The 16,239-nt window shown below is 56.6% G+C and overlaps 1 protein-coding gene across 8 annotated transcripts in view; it reads right to left on the reverse strand.

Moving 5' to 3' along the window:
• The window catches only part of RBFOX3 (RNA binding fox-1 homolog 3), a 446,818-nt gene that overhangs the window by 404,937 nt on the left and 25,642 nt on the right, over window positions 1-16,239 (reverse strand). The window contains exon 1 of one of the 8 annotated variants that reach the window (XM_072781877.1): window positions 4,574-4,828. The exons of the other annotated variants lie outside the window; for them this stretch is intronic. The gene's annotated coding sequence lies outside the window, so the exon portion shown is untranslated. Of the gene's footprint in view, window positions 1-4,573; window positions 4,829-16,239 lie in introns of those variants that run through there. 8 annotated transcript variants of the gene reach the window in all.

Below are 16,239 nucleotides of genomic sequence, written 5' to 3' on the forward strand. Positions count from 1 at the left end.
TTTTTTTCAACAAGAACTGCTTTGCTCTTGATCCTCAGAGAACACCACAGACTCTAAAGACCCCACCTCCCCTAACATGAAATTGATGCTAACAAGTTACAACCCACCTCCCAGGTGAAATCAGCAGGAACCAGCCCTGAGCTACACAGGAAGAGTGGATACTAGATCCAGAGGAAGGTGTCCCTATCACACAGTGGAGCACATCTTTAAGCCTCTAATTTAAAATAAAATTGAGTCTTTCCTAGGCCTGGCTGGCCATCCCTCGTGGTGGCCTGTCTTGCTCCTGAAGAGGAGCATTCGGATCTGCTCCACCTAAACTGGCAACACTTTCCAAAAGGCCATTTGTATACTGTGTACTGTGAGCTTCACTCCTCCCCCCCCCTTATTAAAGGAAACACTTTCAAATAAAGTAACAGATTGTATGCTCTTTATTATCTCAACTCACCTTCTAAGGCATGATTTGGTGGCAGCTCAAGTGTTGGAGAAACTGCCATAGCAAATTAATCTTAGTGCACTGCACTTTAAAATGTATATTTTATAAACTAAATCAGTTCTTGTCGTGAGGTATTTACGCAAGGACACTCATCCTCTGTCTGCAGATCCCCCACAAAGAACAGACCCTACTGTGTACTCAATTATTACCACTATCCAACTGTTCATTGAAAGCTGTCCTCAACTCTCCTAGCTAATGCAAGCAGAAAGTCACATATGAAGTGCCCGCATCCCTCAGAAAGTACAAGAGGAAAAACAGACGTGAAGGGAGGCAGACAGACAGACACAGCCGTGGGGGAGATGCAAACCCCCCCCCTTAAATTCTTATTTAAGAATTTATTTCTTAAAAAGAAGCCGCAATGGTTCAGAGACAAACCTACTTCAGAGAGGCTGCAGAAAATAAGATGTTTCGGTTGCCTGAATGTTTCATGAACCTGTGAAAATAACGTGCTGCTTTATAAAAGAACTTGGGGAGACATTGCAGCTCATCGAAAAGATGTAGGTGCAAATGGGATGTGTTCATCAAGCTGGTCTGTTCTGCGGCAGGAAAGGCCTGTGGCGGGTGGGGATTTGGGGAAAGGCAGGTACCCGATGAGGAGCATCTCTGTTCAAGGGGGGAAAGTTTCAAGATGGTTTTTTTTCCCCTTCACTTGTTTAAAAATAAAAAATTTCTCACCAAATGTCAGCTGTGTGTCAGGTTCCATTTGTCTTTATAACAGAGTATCAAGAAGGAGTGTGGAAATAAGCACAGAGAGACAACTGACCACAGACTGCAGGTGCATGAACAGCCGGGCTGGAGGAAGGGCTGTAATCCCTGGGAAATAACATTCTAGGGTGGAGTTTGGCTCCCACGTCTCCCTCCTGCGTGGTTCCTCTAGGCCCCATATACGCCCCCCCTCACCCCACCACCCTGACGCGTCTGAGTGGGATAGGAGGAGCTCCCTTCACTGATTCCACAAGCATACACTGAATAGCATGCATGTGCAGGAGGAGGTGGGCATAAATCAGCCAGGATCCTTGCCCATAAGAGCAAGGTGCCTCCAACCTGTACACGTCAAAGAATGAAGGAGCCTCAGGTCATGGTTGAAGGGGGCTCTGGGAAGAAGTCTGCTGAGTGGAACAGGCCTGAGCTATGTACCAGGCTGGCAGCATCCACAACTAGGGCTAGCACATATTCTGGCCGCTGCCACGTTTCATGTATCCCCAGATATCAAAGAGCTCCATAATTTCTCTCCATTTCTCCCACAAGCCGTTGGCAAGGCTCAAAGTTAAAGAAGTGGCAGGAACACCACAGAAGGCCCACTCTGGAATGGCACCCAGGAGTCCTCCTACCTGCTTCCTTCCTAAATTTGCCTCTTCACTGGCCCTGGGCTCCCCTGGCTCTGCGTGCACCTCAGCAGCCCTCCCCTTCCCCCTAGCAGGGTGAGGGCGAGCGCCGGCAGCGCCCCCAGCGGCCCCAGTACAATGTCGGAGGCGGGAGGGCGGAGCACGGGCAGCGCGCCCCTGGCCCTGTCCTTGGTGCTGCTCCGGGCTGCCCGCTCAAGGAGCCCTAGGTGGCAGGGGGCCGCCCAGGCCGCCGCCTTCCCTCCAGCCTTCCCTCCAGCCTGGCCTCTGGCCCTTGCTGAAGGGCAGTGAGCACACCCAGCTCTGCTGCTGCTCCTGTTGGAGGGCACTGGGCGAGGGGCATTCAGAATGAGCCAGAGGCCAGGCTGGGGGGGGAAGGGGAGGGGGCTTCCGAGATTCCCAGCTTCTCCCAGCATCCTAAGACAACATAAGGCCCAGGGAGGTGGACAGAGGTCTCTCTAGGCCCCAGATCCCCGGAGGGTGGGTCAGATAAATCGTTTAAGTCCTCTTTTCATGGGGGAAGAAATCGCTGTTGGAAATGGGCAACTCATGCCAGCAAACCCCAGCGGCTCCAACGCAAACAGCCTACAGGCCACTGGCCAGCCGTCCCCCTTACACACCGCTGCCTCACCAGGCCCAGACTGGCTGGCCTGAGTACGCCCCTGTCACTCTGCCTCTGCTCCCAAAATCCCCAGGGTTTCCCACCTCACCCACATTGTTACTACCCTCCCTGAAACTCCTGGCAGGGAAATGAGGGGTTAAGCGTCGCTTCCAGGAGTGTGCGGTGGCGAGCCTGTGCCCACGCAGAGAGGCCTCCAGTCCCCAGGGAGGGATGAGGGTGGCAGCCTCGAGGTCCTCCTCGTTCACCAGTGGAGGCGGGAAGGGAGGGGGTGCACATTGGCTGGTGCTTAGGAGGCGCCCTCCCCTGACCCTGCCCTGGGCCCCCACTGGAGGAGTGGCCCCCCTACGTTACATGCACCCCACTTTCATCAGGGGGTGCTTTTGCTGCAACTTTTCTCTCTCTCCCTTCACAGTTTTTGCTCACCTGGAAGGTCTGGTTTTAATTAGTGTAATATCCCCGTTAATAACGCAGCCTAATTAAGACATCCGCCCAAATCCACTATGCACAATTAACAAGCAGGTTCTGTGGCGATGTTTATACTTTTACTTATTTTTTATTTATTTATGTATGTATTTATCTTTTGCAGACCGGTAAAACCAAAGCTGTCTTCTGACTGAAAGACCTCATGAAGGGCGACCTGGAATCTGCTAGGCGCTGAGTGCCCGGGGCAACTGGGGGTGCACCCAGGGCGTTCCTGAGCAGGGAGGGTGTTTCAGCAGGAACTTCGTGACCCTGCGCGTGCAGAACCCTGACTTCACTTCACCTCTAGCTCGGGGTGGGGGTTCGCCTGGGAGATGGATCCTGGGTCCCTGTCCTTCACCTCCACCACCGGGTGTTCACAGGCAGGAAGAGCGGCGCCCCAGGAGTCCTTTTTTAAAGTGACCACTAAAAAATAAACCCAGTCCCTTGGAAAAGCTGGAAAGCTCTCACGGAGGAGTTTCCCTCACTCGGCAGGACCCTGTGCCCTGTGGCGGGAGGGAGCTCCAGACTCCCAGGAACACCGCCACCCCCACCCCCAGGAGACTGTGGATCCGGGGGCTGCGCTGGGGCGCACAGGGTCGGTCCTCGGCAGGCGCCGCTCCCTCGATCTCACACGGACAGGATGAGGGTCCCGCAGGGAGGCTCCGCGCCCGGAGGAGGAGAGGACCTCAGGCCCTGTGCCTGCCGGGGGCACCGCGGAGGCAGCCGCCCGAAGGGACGAGCGCCACCGCCTCCCGGGGCCGCTGGGGCAGAAAGTTTGGGCCAGGGTTGCGCCCGCCGCGCGGCTCCAGCTTCCCCCGCGGGCCGTGTTGGCCCCTGGAGCGGCCACAGCGGGGAGCAGCAGACCCGGCTCGGGCTGGAGACTCCGCTGGGAGCGCCCCCAGCCGCCCCCCGGAGGGCCCCGCGCTGCTAGCCACCCCCACCGCGGCGCCTACCCTCGCGCACGGCGCAGCGCGCGGCCCCGGGGCTCTTCAGGGAGCCGTGGGAGCCCCTTCCTCCCTTCCGCCCACAACTCCTTTGCGTCCTCCACTCCTCGCGGGAGCCTCCCCGGGGCCTCGGGCAGGCTCTCCGGGGCTGGGTGCGGGGACAGAAGGGCAGCGCACCCCGCGGGGTCCCAGCCCCCGCTCCCACTCGAGGGCTCCGGCCGCCTCCCCGGATGCGCCCCGCCGGGCCGGGATCTCCGTGCGCCTCGGCCTCCCCCCGCTGGGGAGTTCCCCGCGCCGGGCATTGTGCCGCCGCCGCCGCCGCCGCCGCCGCCACCGCCGCCACCACCGCCGCCACCACCGCCGCCACCGCCACCGCCACCGCCGCACGGCGCGCGGGACTCCCCTGCGTCTCCATGGAGCCCGACCCCGGGGCCTTCCCATTCACAAAACCGTCCCTCTGGCCTCCGGCTGGGCCACGTGCCCCGACCCCAGCCCGGGAGGGACCCGGGAGGGACCCCGGAACCCAGACCCGGTGCGTGCGGGGACCCCTGACCCCGAGGGCGCCCCCCTCCCCGCGCGCCCCGGGATGGTCTCGTGCGCCCCTCCCCGGCCGCGCCCCCCCGCCCCCGCCCCCGCCCCCGCCCCCAGCCCGGGCAACGCGAAGGTGATGACCCGCAGGGCGCGCGCCGGCGAGGGTCGGGGTACTCACGGGCTCAGCGCTCCCCGCGGCAGGTGACGGGGGCCCGGCGGCCATGCCCCGGCTGCATCCCGGCCCCGAGCGGGCAGCGGAGCGGGCGGCGAGGGGCGCGGGCCGGGCTCGGCGGCGGCGGCCGCGTGTCCTCCGAGCGGGCGGGCGCTGGAGCGGGGCCGGGCCGGGCCGGGGCGGGCGGCTGTCCGAGGAGGCTCCCGGCTCCGGAGCTGCCCCGCGGCTCGGCGCTCCGCGCTCGCTCCTGCTCGCCGCCGCCTCCTCTCCCTCTGCTCCCCTCCCTCCCGCCCTCCTTCTCCCTCTCTCCTCCCCCTTTCGCTCTCTCCCTCTCCCCGGCTCCTCCGGCTCGCTCGGCTGGAGCGAGGAGACAGCGGGAGCACGCGGCGGCGGCGGCGGCGGCTCGGGCGGAGCGCGCAGCGCGGCGAGGGGGGGCTCGGGCGGAGCGGGCCGGGGACGGCGGCGGGGCGGGGCGGGGGGGCGCACCCTGGCGGCCGCAGCGCTGGCCCGCGGAGCCCCGGCGGGGGAGGAGTGAGCGAAGCGCAGGGGTCCCCAGGGCCCGGAGCAGCCCGGTCCCCGCAAGCGCCGCCCTCCAGCCCTGGCCCCGCCTCTCCTCCCTCCCTCCCTCCCGCCTGCCCCCGGGGCGATCGTGGGCCGGCAGCTCCTCGGAGGACCCCTGCCCTCCCACCTCCCGGGCTCTGGCCCTGGGCCTGCGGTGGAACTCAGGCACAGCGGGAGTGAATGCCCCCCTACACTCCTCTTCCACTTGGTCCACAGGCCTCCCACTCCCTTACCTAGGCCTGAAATTCAGTGCCTTGCCTTCCTCCAGATGGAGAGTGAAGGGGCCACACAGGGCCACTGCTGGGGTGGTTCTCCAGATTGGCGAAGGTAACCTATGTAAACATCCCTGCCCTGGCCTAGATGTGGGGCTGTCACTGTGGGAGGTCGCCTAGGATTTGCCTCAAATCAGGAGAGCAGGTTGTCCCTGTTCTTACTCCATCCTCCCCCAACCTGGGGGAAGAGGCCCTGGTTTAGGGGCTGGGAGGGGAGAAGGAAAGCCAAAGGTAAGGGTGGGTGGAGTGGGGACCCTGTGGGCTGGTGGGATGAGACCCACAGAGGGCAGGAATGTCAGCACCAAAGGCAGGAGGACCTGGACTGTCCCAAGCAGAACCACAGGATCAGGCAGACCTTACTTCTGTTTCTAAGCAAAACACAGATGCTGTGCCCAGAACACCACAGGGGAGAAGGGGTGAGCTGTAACCTCAAAGACGTTCTCAATCTAAAAACAAACGAAAAACCATCCCAGGTTGCTTTTTACTTCTGGATGATGCTTCTGGAACCCTAGGATTCCTCTCTGTACCTGACTGTCCTGCTTTTCTGCGTGAGGCAAAAAGCATGTCATGGAATCTGGGGTTTGTTAGGGGCCTAGAAGAATCAGAGGCAGCGGAGGGAGGCGTGTGGGCTCTGCGTTCCTGCATGCCTGGGGCGCCGTGCTGCCGGCTGCCTTCCCTGCAGGGTGAGAATAGACAGTGTCCAAGACAAGTGGCTACTGTCCACTTACGAGCTTAATGCTTTTAATTTCTGGCCCTCCAGCCTGTCTGGATCATTGATCTGTCTTGGCCAGGGGGAATCGTGCTATACAATTTCAAGTAAGCTGCTCGGCCTACAGCTAAACACCGGATAAATGCCTTGTCTACCAGCAAGGCAGCTGCTTGGATGATTGAACTTTCCCCAGCCCCCATATTTAAAATGGCACATCCCTGCTCAGAAGACCTAATTGGCTTTCTCTGTCCTCCACTGTCAGATGGTCCAGGCTTCTGTGGCCTCCAACTCGTGGCTGGGCCCACCCACTACCCATCACCCAACTGTCTCCCTACAGGCAGGCCTCTTCCTTCACAGGCAAGTAATAGCTCCTTATAGGTCACTCTTCTAGATCATTCCAGAAAATCTCTCTGAAGACAGCACCAAATCCTGTTCCCAAGCTCCATCAGACCCAGCGGGCACTCAGCACCACAGACCCATGGTGCTCCTGTGTGGGTGGGCTGAAGTTGGCAGCTGTGGCAGCTTGAGCCACAGGACCTGCACAATGGGATCCCCCCTTGGAGACAGGCCCCAGCAAGGCTGGCCTCACGGCGAGCCCTAGGGAATGTGCCCTTCCAGCTGCAGCTGCTGTCCACTAGGGATCTGGCCAGAAAAGGGCACAGGACCAAACTGTACGTCCTCATACCAGGAACACCCAGGAGATTGTCCATCTTGGGATAGCATAAAAGAATATTTTATACACCTCTGACTTGGAAACTTTGTTGGTTTTCGTGTTTTCTTGTTTGTTTTAGTGAGAACAGGGAGGAGAAGCTGAGAATGGTACTTTGCACTGATAATTAGGGACAAAACGAGGAGATTTACCTCAGAAACATTTTAGTCAAGGGCACACAACTAATTTTGTTCCCTCTAAAACCCCACTAAAACTACCAAAAGAGATTTTATAAAGATATAAACACCAAAGAGCTGGAGAACGGGAGGAAAGACAAGAAAAATGATAGAGCAGTGGTGTCTGGCCTGGCCATGCTGACTCCTAACCCCACAGCAGAGGGAAGCTGAGAAACCACCTCCAAGGCTCCGACCAGTAAGGCCAGGGACCCGTGGAGATAGGGAAGGCAGCTCAGAGCAGCAGGATCTTTTTGAGAAGCCCACAGACCCTTGCTGGCTACCTGCTCCAGACCCCCAGATGGCCAGCCACCCTGGAGGGGGTGTTCCCTGGGGAGAATGAAGCAGGGGCTCTGTGGCTGGAGGGACTTCATGCACGGGTGGCAGAGAGGTATGTTGTCCCCCAAAGGCTGAGAGCCCCCATCAGCCCCCAGAGGACCATGCCCTTCAGGCAAAGCCCAGGAGAGTCCCTCTCTCCTCCTGCAGGTAAGACATAACCTGGCTATTTCCCAGAAGAGTGTGGACCAATCTCCCTCCAGGAAAGCCCCGTGGGCAAGCCCACCCAGTCCTCAGAGCCTCCAGTCAGCTCTGCAGGCCACTCCCCAAAATGTGAGTGGACATCCCCAAATTTCCAGACATCTGAGGAAAGCCTTTCAGAAGAGAGCCACCAAACTACCCAGGGCGGTGGTGGCTGGGGGGGTGGGGGGGTGGAGAGGAACTTTGAGGAAACGAAGACGAGAGGGTATCATCAACAGTCCCTTTCAATGTCTCAAAAGGCAGCAGAGAAGATACTGCATCTACGCATCAAGAACAGGACGCTCTTTGAAAGAAAACACTGAGAGAACCAAAACAGGCAAATTGCCCTAGAAATGAGTTTCCTGGTTCTCAGCACAATGGATGGAAACTGACCCACATCAAAGTATACTGACATACCAAACACTGAGGCCAAAAAAAGTTCCCACAAGTTTCCAGGTCCCATAAAAAAGAGCCCAAATGAGAATGGGCATTAGCCATCTCTAGAACAACAGTGAGAGCCAGGAGATAAGGGTGGTGCCTTCAAAGTGCCAAAGGAAAATCTTTCCTGGCCTAGAATCCCTAACTTAGCCAAATTAACAATCAGCTGTGAGATTAAAATTAAAATAAAATAAAAACCTTTGCACATGCAAGGTTTCAAAAACCTTTATTTCCTATGCACTGCTTCTCAGGAAGCCACTAGAGGATGTGCTCCAACAAAACAAGGGAGTAAATCGTGAAAACATATGACAAGGGATGCATGAAATAGTGCATCCAGTAAGAGGGGGGAGAAGAGGGGAGTCCACAGGATGGGAGAGAAGGCAGACCGTGTAGGGGAAGCCATCAATTAGAGCAGGGTGGTGACACATCCAACTGTCTAGTACACAGACATGTTGAGGGCGTCATCACCAAAACACCTCTGGCAGCCTAGTGACAGATTAACGCCAGACAAACCTGGCCCAGGTTGTAATCTGTACCTTCCTGGCCTGCGTGGGCCAAGTCCTGATGGAGTGCCTCCTTTCTTCTCCATGCACTGCCACCTGTATGTATAAGCTGAAGACACTCATTTCCCCCCTCAGACAACACATGTCCTCTTAGGAACAGGAGGGCGGCCCAGCCACCTGCCAGACATCCCTCTGTTAACACAGGAAGCTCTTGTGGCCTCGCCAAGAGCCTCCCAGACCAGATGCCATGGTCCACTGAGGGTCAGTGGGTTCACTGACCCCCTAAAAAGGGCTCTTATAAGCTCAGACTGTGGCCCCAAAACTATTTAACTTGTCTTCCCTTCTCCTAGACCCTCCATCCGAGATGAGCAGCCTGAAAAGCCACAGCAGAAAGGCACCGTGGCTAGGTCTTTATGGTGAGCATCTTGCACTAAGGAGGTGCTCACACAACAGCGAAATGTGGGAGAAAAGACAGAAGAGGACTTTCTGCGTGCCCTTCCTCCATGATCCTGTTAGGTCCACAGATGACCAGCAGGTGTACCGGTGGGAAGTGCATTTTACATGGTTACCGGGCCTCCTTGTTTGGTCTCTCAATCCAATAGAGTAAATTCTAAGGCTACTTAATGCAGTCCTAACTTCCTTGTTAAAATGACTCTTCCTCCCTCCTCCTCCCCACACCAATATTACATCACATGTTAACACACAGGCATGTCCATGTCCTACCCCTGCCCTGTCCTGTTGGCCACTGCTGGCTACCGCGAGTTTCCCTTTCAGGCCGCGGTCTGAGCGCACCATAGGTCACTGGACAGGTGCCTGCCAGTGTTCATGACTTCCCTGTAAGGACAGCCCCACAGGGAAACCACCCACTGACGGTGCGTGCGGAGCAGATGTGCGGAAGCATATACTCTGTAGGGCTCCAGGGGCTTGTGTCTCTCAGACCCCATGAAACCCAGATCACGATGAAACCTGGCAGTCAGAGGCTCCAACCCACTGACTTACCCAGTGAAGCCACGGAGGCCCGCGCCAGCCCAGCCCTCACCTCCGGTCACAGCTGGCGCAGAGACCCTCCTCCCTGCACTGCCTCAGCACCAGCTGGCCAGCTGGGTGGGCTGCCCGACTACACACCCGAGCCACCATGTGACCCCCCCTTACTCCTGGCAGATGACTACACCATGGGTTTCCACTAGGAAGGGAGAGCTCAGACTTCCTCCCCATCCCCCTTTCCCTCCAAATGCCCTCCTGCTTCCTCTGTCCAGCCATGTCGGGCCTCCCCGACTCCAATCCCTCCTGCCCTGGGGGCCCTGGCCCACAGTCTGAAAGCGGGTGGGGGTCTCACCCTTGCTGTGAGAGCCGCTTGTAGACACTGCTCTCTCCCCAAGGACCCTTATCGCTGACACTTCCCATCTGCCCCCAACACCCCACAGAATGGCCCTCCTGGGGTCTCCAGGGATGGAGTCATCAAACTAGCCTGCACTCCACCCTCGGTGCACTTGATCATTTAAGGTAGGTGGCCCTGCTATCCACTCCCTTTCTGGAAACTTCTTCCTGATTCTGCATGACAGCCTGGTCTTCCACTCGTCCTTCCTCCTTCCCATTTGCTTCCCTCACTTCCTCCCAAATGCCAGCTTTCCCTGAGACTCAATCTCCAGTTTACATTATTTTCCTCCACCATCTTACTCCTTCGTTGGCTTCCTGTCCCAGACGTCATCATGGCATTTCCGAATGGAAGCGGCTCAGAGGTCATTCTGAACAGTCCCCTCCTATTACAGCTGAGGAAACTGAGGCTCAGAGTGCCTGAACAGCAGCCCTAGACCCTGACCCCAGGTCTGAGTCTGCAAGCAGGACCACCCCCGCCATGCCGCCTCCTACTTCACATGCAGGGGAGCAGACAGGTGCATCTGCAATGTCACACACACACACTTCCAGACTTGATATTTTATTTAAGAGTGTGCAGCTCTATATCAGTACCCGCTTGCTTTCAGTTCTGACATTTATCTTCTCGAGAGGAGGGTGAACCCCTTGCAAATCATCCATATCTCCTCCCACGTGGACGGGAAATGTCAGGGGGAGATCCAGGCAGCTCAGGGTCCCGTGTCCACATCGCACACTCTTCTCTCTTCGCTTTGCTTAATATTAATAACCCGGCTGCTTCTGGAGAACCGGGATGGCATGGGGAATGTGACAGGGGTGCAGGCAGAGGGTCCCCAGGTGCCACACAACTTTCACAAACAGGGCGACGGCCAGAGACAGATGCTGAGGCCCCTTCGAGGACCTGTGGGCTCCTCCCCATCTTCCTGGACCTACTTGTTTCGAGTGGGACCCATGCCATATCTTTGAGCTCAGCCTACGACTGCACAATAATACCCACCCAGAAAACAAATTAAAAATAGGAAAAATCCATCCAAGTCGTGTGTCTGCTGAGGCAGAGTGCTGTCAGATTGCTAGGCAACCCCAGGCAATCCTGTGGGAAGAAGGTCTGTGCTAAGCTTGTTCTACAGAAGTAGCACTCTTGTCCCTTTTGTGTGGATGTGCTCAGCCGAATCTGAGCAGACGTGAGTGGAGGGAAGGCGCATCCGCCTGGACAGACAGATTCTCCAGAGGACAGAGAAGACACCGTGGTGTCCACGGGATGACAGACATCTGGATACACACTGGAAAATCAATCTGATTTCTCCGGGTTTCCCAAGAGCCAGGTGTGTAGCACTGTGAAGGCAAAACACCTGAATTTTAACTGATTTTGCCCCCCATGCTCCTCACCCCCTTTGGCGCAAGGTGAGTGCAAACAAGTTCAGGAGGCTGGAGACAGGAGGAGATATGAGAGATGGATGCGTGGCCAGAGGCCAGCTGGAGAAAGGGAAACAGTGGGGCGCAGGCACGCCCGGCTCTGGGCTCCCAAGGCCGCGATGGAAGCACGTGCTCTCTCTGTACGCTGCAAACAGTAACCACATCACAGAGCGCGGGTGTTAGAATGTTCACTAGGCACGTGCAATACTTTATTTAAAAAAAAAAAAAAAGCAGGAAATGTGGCATCGTGAAAAATGACAAGGATTTTCCATTTGACTCTAAAGTCTTCAGAGCAGGAGAAGGCAAAGCAGAGGAAGCACCTTCCCTTTCGTGCCACACAGGGAACGCCCGGGGCCGGGGCAGCAGGTGATTCCACTCCCTAGGGCTTCTGGAACCCAAAATCGGGGGCTTAAGACAAGAGAAATATCTTTTCTCACAGTCCTGAAGGCCAGATGTCCCAAATCAAGGCATCTCCACCTCCGAGGACTCTGGTCAGAAACCATCCCAGGCCCCTCTCCTGGCTTCTGGGGGTTGCTGGCAATCCTTGGGCTTCCTTGGCTTGTGGCAACATCACTTTACCTCTGCCTCTGTCTCCACATGGCCTCCCCCATGCATTCCCTCCTTCTAAGGGCAAATCACTGAATTCAGATCCCACCTAATCCAGCAGGACCTGATCTTAACCAATTACATCCTCAAAGACCCTATTTCTAAGGAAGACCACTGGGATTCCAAGTGGACACAAATTTTGAGGGATACTATTCAACACACATCGAAGGGATCAATAATGAAATCAGATGAGCTTCAGAGCAGCTGGCCATCACCTGATCCAGCGTGTCCTCTGTGGGAACCTTTCCTACCTTACAACCCTCCGCACGGCACCACCCAGCTCTGCCCGAGCAACCACGGTGGCAGGGTGCTCCCCACGTCCCCCGACAGACTTTCCCTCAAGGGGAAGACCTGCACTGCTGGGAAACATTCTTCCAACGTTGATCCCAGACCTGCTGTGCTCGTCATCCAGTTGGGAATTCACTTCTGCCTTCTGGAGTGATGAGGAATAAGGAAGAGTGACCGTGGCTCCTTCCTGCACCATCAAGCCCAGCACACAGATGCCCACAGGTGTGCATAGAGATCCCCACAGGTACAAACAACACACAGATGCCCACAGATGCACACACAAGTGCCCAAAGGCACAAACAGCACACAGATGCATACAGGTGCACACAGATGCCCACAGGTGCGCAAAGGCATACACACAGGTGCACGTAGCACACACATACCCACACGTGCGCACAGGCATTCACACAGGTGCACATAGCACACAGATGCCCACAGGTGTGCAAAGGCATACACTCGGGTGTGTACAGGCATACACACAGGTGCACATGGCACACAGATGCCCACAGGTGCATACACACACAGAGGTGCACGTGCAGTCCCACAGCTACTTTGCAAACAACCTGTCCTCATCCTAACTGCCATCCTGGAATTCTGCACAAGTGTCTGGAGGCCCAGAATGTGCCCAGAACCTGGCTCCAGGCTCACAGCAGTCCAATGGCAAAGAGCTAAGAGAACTCCCTCCATCACACCTGGGGTGTCCACCAAGACACTCCTAACAGTAGCTGCAATAGGCTGCTTGTTTTAAGCCCATTTCTTCTGCACTATTTCTGTAAATCTATGTCCAAACATGGCATGGGTGAGCTCTCTTCCTTACCCCTGTTAAATGTAATCCACTGCCCACCTTCTATTTGACTCTCCTCTGACATGTCAGCCTGTCCCTCAGTTCGCATCACTCCAGGGTTCAAAGCACGACTGAAGAGCTTGACCCAGACCAGCAAGAAACAGTGTGCAGAGCCCAGCAGAGTGGGTGAGTGGTCATGGCTCTATACTTTTTAAGGGTATAGCTATTAAATCATTGTAACTAACACAGAGAGCTTCACAGAGTCATTCTGGATGGCTTTTATCCTTCAAGTTTAGAAGATACTGAATTCCTTAATGGAAAATTCAGACCTTCGCTATTTCCATGAATTTCTTTTTTTCCCCCTGGTTTTACTGAGCTATGTATGATTGACATAGGACGTAGTATTAGTTGTGGGTGCACAGAACAGTGACTTGCCATGTGTATATACAGCGACCATCACAATAAACTAGGTTAACATTGTCACCTCCCATAGTGACACCTTCTCTATTTCCTAGTGATTCCAAGAACTTCTCATGGCAGCCATGGGGCAGTACCGTGGGGTGACCGTGACAGGTCAGGGTCAGTTTCGCTGGCGCATGACTCGGTGTCCCTTCTAGGCCAGCTGCAGCCCGCACCCTCCCAGTCACTAAATGCTCTCACGCGCACGGACACGTGGATGTGTGCCCTGCGGCTCCCGTGGGTACTTGCTGCTGCCACGTGGCTTCCCACACCCACACAACAGCACCTTCATCCTACAAGATGGGACACGGCCCCAAAGCCACCCAAGGGGGTAGAGGAGGAGAAAACTAAACCATTTTTGCCTTTGAATTCATTCTTACTTGGATTTCATTGCCCCCCGGTTTAAGATCTTCCAAAAGACGATACTGTGTTGCTACTTCATTGATGCACTTCCTCCCAGAGACCCCTGAGGCACGGTCTTGTTCCCAGGCTCCTGTGCAAACACGACCTAATCATGTCACCACCAATAAGAAGGTAGCAGCCACCGGCCTTGCCAGTCAGACTCACAGCTTGGCGGGCCTGTCTGCCTGACCGGGTGGTGGGGCTGGAGCTGCCTCACCGTGGCGGTGGACTCTGGAGAAGACATCCATCTGGGGAGTGCCTGCCTGGCATGTTAGCAGCCCAGGCTGGCAGCGTCAACAACACGCACTTGTTTCTGCCTCCAGGCTGGAGGTCTGGGATGAAGGTGCCAGTGGGGCTGGTTCTTCTGAGGCCTCTCTCCTGGGCTGGTAGACGAATGACCATCTTCCCCCTAAACCCACAGGCGTCCCTCCATGTATGTCTGTGTCCTGATGCCCGCTCTGGATTGGGGCTAACCCACATGGCCGCGTGTAACCTAACTGCCTCTCCCGAGGCCCCACCTCTGGATACAGGTGCATCCTGAAGTGCTGGGGTTAGGGCTTCAACTCAACGCACAGATTCCCTCCATGTGTTTACAACCTGCTTCTCCCTACACAGCCGGCTTTCCCAGCACCTGTCTCCTCCCCTCCCCCACGGCACCCCCACCCCACAGCCACCCCTCTGGGCTTTGGGCACCACCCCACCCCCTGCCCTGGCCACACTCTGGGCCCTCAGCTCCCTCGCCTTCATTCCTGCACACGTGTCTAAAGCAGGGCTGTCCCTAGGGGTGCCTGGGTGGCTCAGTCGGTTAAGTATCCAACTTGTGATTTTGGCTCAGGTCGTGATCTCGGGGTCATGAGATCTAACCCCGTGTCAGGCTCTGCACTGGGTGAGGAGTCTGTTTTGGATTCTCTCTCCCTTCTCTCTGCCCACGGCCCCCCATGAAGAGAAAAAAAGCAGGTGTGCCCCTAAAACACCACTCACACCCTGTTCTTCCCAGGAGAACCCTTTGAGGGTTCACTGAAGGGGACGCCGCCTATGCTCCTGGTGCAGCCTCTCAGACTCTGGCATTTCCCGATCCACTCCTACATATTTTCCATTACTTTCCAAGCCCTCCCTTGGGCCCAGCATTGGACCTCATTAACCCCCCACAAATACTCTGAGCAGGTGTTCTGACCATCTCTTTCACAAAAGAATAAACTGAGGACCTGACAAGATGGGGGCTTTCCCAAGATCTCCCACCCGGAGAGGCAGGAGCAGGATGTGCAGGGGCCGGAAACAGTGTCGTGAAGGACCGATGGCCCCCCTCACGGACAATGTGGGCGTGTAACCGTCTGTTACTTACATTACAGTAGGATAAACACTGTTGTGGGCTCAATGTGGCCCCCAAAACACCATCCACACCCTAATTTCCCTGTAGCCCAGAATGTGACCTTGTTTGGAAACAGGGTCATCGGAGATAACAATCAAGTTAAGATGAGATCAGTAAGGGTGGCCCTCACCTACACGACTGGAGTTCCTATAAAAAGGGGGGATTACCATGTGAGGACACGACAGACAGGAGAAGGCCAAGTGAAAACGAGCTGGGTGATGCAGTGACACACAAGGAGTGCCCCCCAGAAGACAGCAGAGAGAAGGAAAGACGCTCCCTGAGCTCCTGGAGGGAGCCTAGCCTGCTCATCCCATACTCCTGGCCTCTACACCAATGCCGGGATCAGCCTGGGTTGAGTTAAGCCGCCCGGCTTGCGGAACTCCATTATGGCAGCCCCAGGACACTACCACACACGCCAGCAGGTAGACGGGACAACCGCCATCTGCTTGCAGCCCGCAGGCTACTCGGAGCCCAAGATGGGGGCTCATGCACCCTCGTGACTTCCATGACACAAAGCGCACATCGGAGCAGAACATGTGGGGCTCCGTCCCTCAGAACCACAACGTCATCCCGGGGGAGGTCTCCACTGCTCGAGGCAGGGAGCACACAGACGCAGAAATACAGCCAAGGTCCAGGAGCCTCCAGCCAGTGGGTGGTGTCTGGCAAACATCTCCTGCTGTCAGTACAGGGAGCTCACTGCGTCCGGGTGCCCCGTGTGGGGCCACACCTGGCAGGCATGTCCAGCTCCATGGGTGCCCTCTGGGAGGCACCAAGGCCATGAGGGATGCATCGGCATGTGCAGCAGTCACACAGTGCAGTGGAGGAAACGTGTGTGCCCCCCCAGATTTACAGGTTGAATCCTAACCACCAAGGAGTTGGTATCTGGCGGTGGGGCCCTTGGGAGGTCACAAGGCTCATGAATGGGATTAGTGCCCCCGAGAAAGAGACCCCCAGGAGCTCCCTCACCCCTTACCGAGCTATCGCAGACACAGCAAAGCACACAGGATTAAAGGTGGAGTTCGTAAGTTCTGAGGTGTGGACGTGCCCCCGGTCCACAGCGAACGCAGCTACCCCCAGAAAGCTCCTCCCGCACCCTGAG

The sequence above is a fragment of the Canis lupus genome, chromosome 16 (assembly GCF_048164855.1).
Source record: "Canis lupus baileyi chromosome 16, mCanLup2.hap1, whole genome shotgun sequence".
NCBI classification, from domain to species: Eukaryota; Metazoa; Chordata; class Mammalia; order Carnivora; family Canidae; genus Canis; species Canis lupus.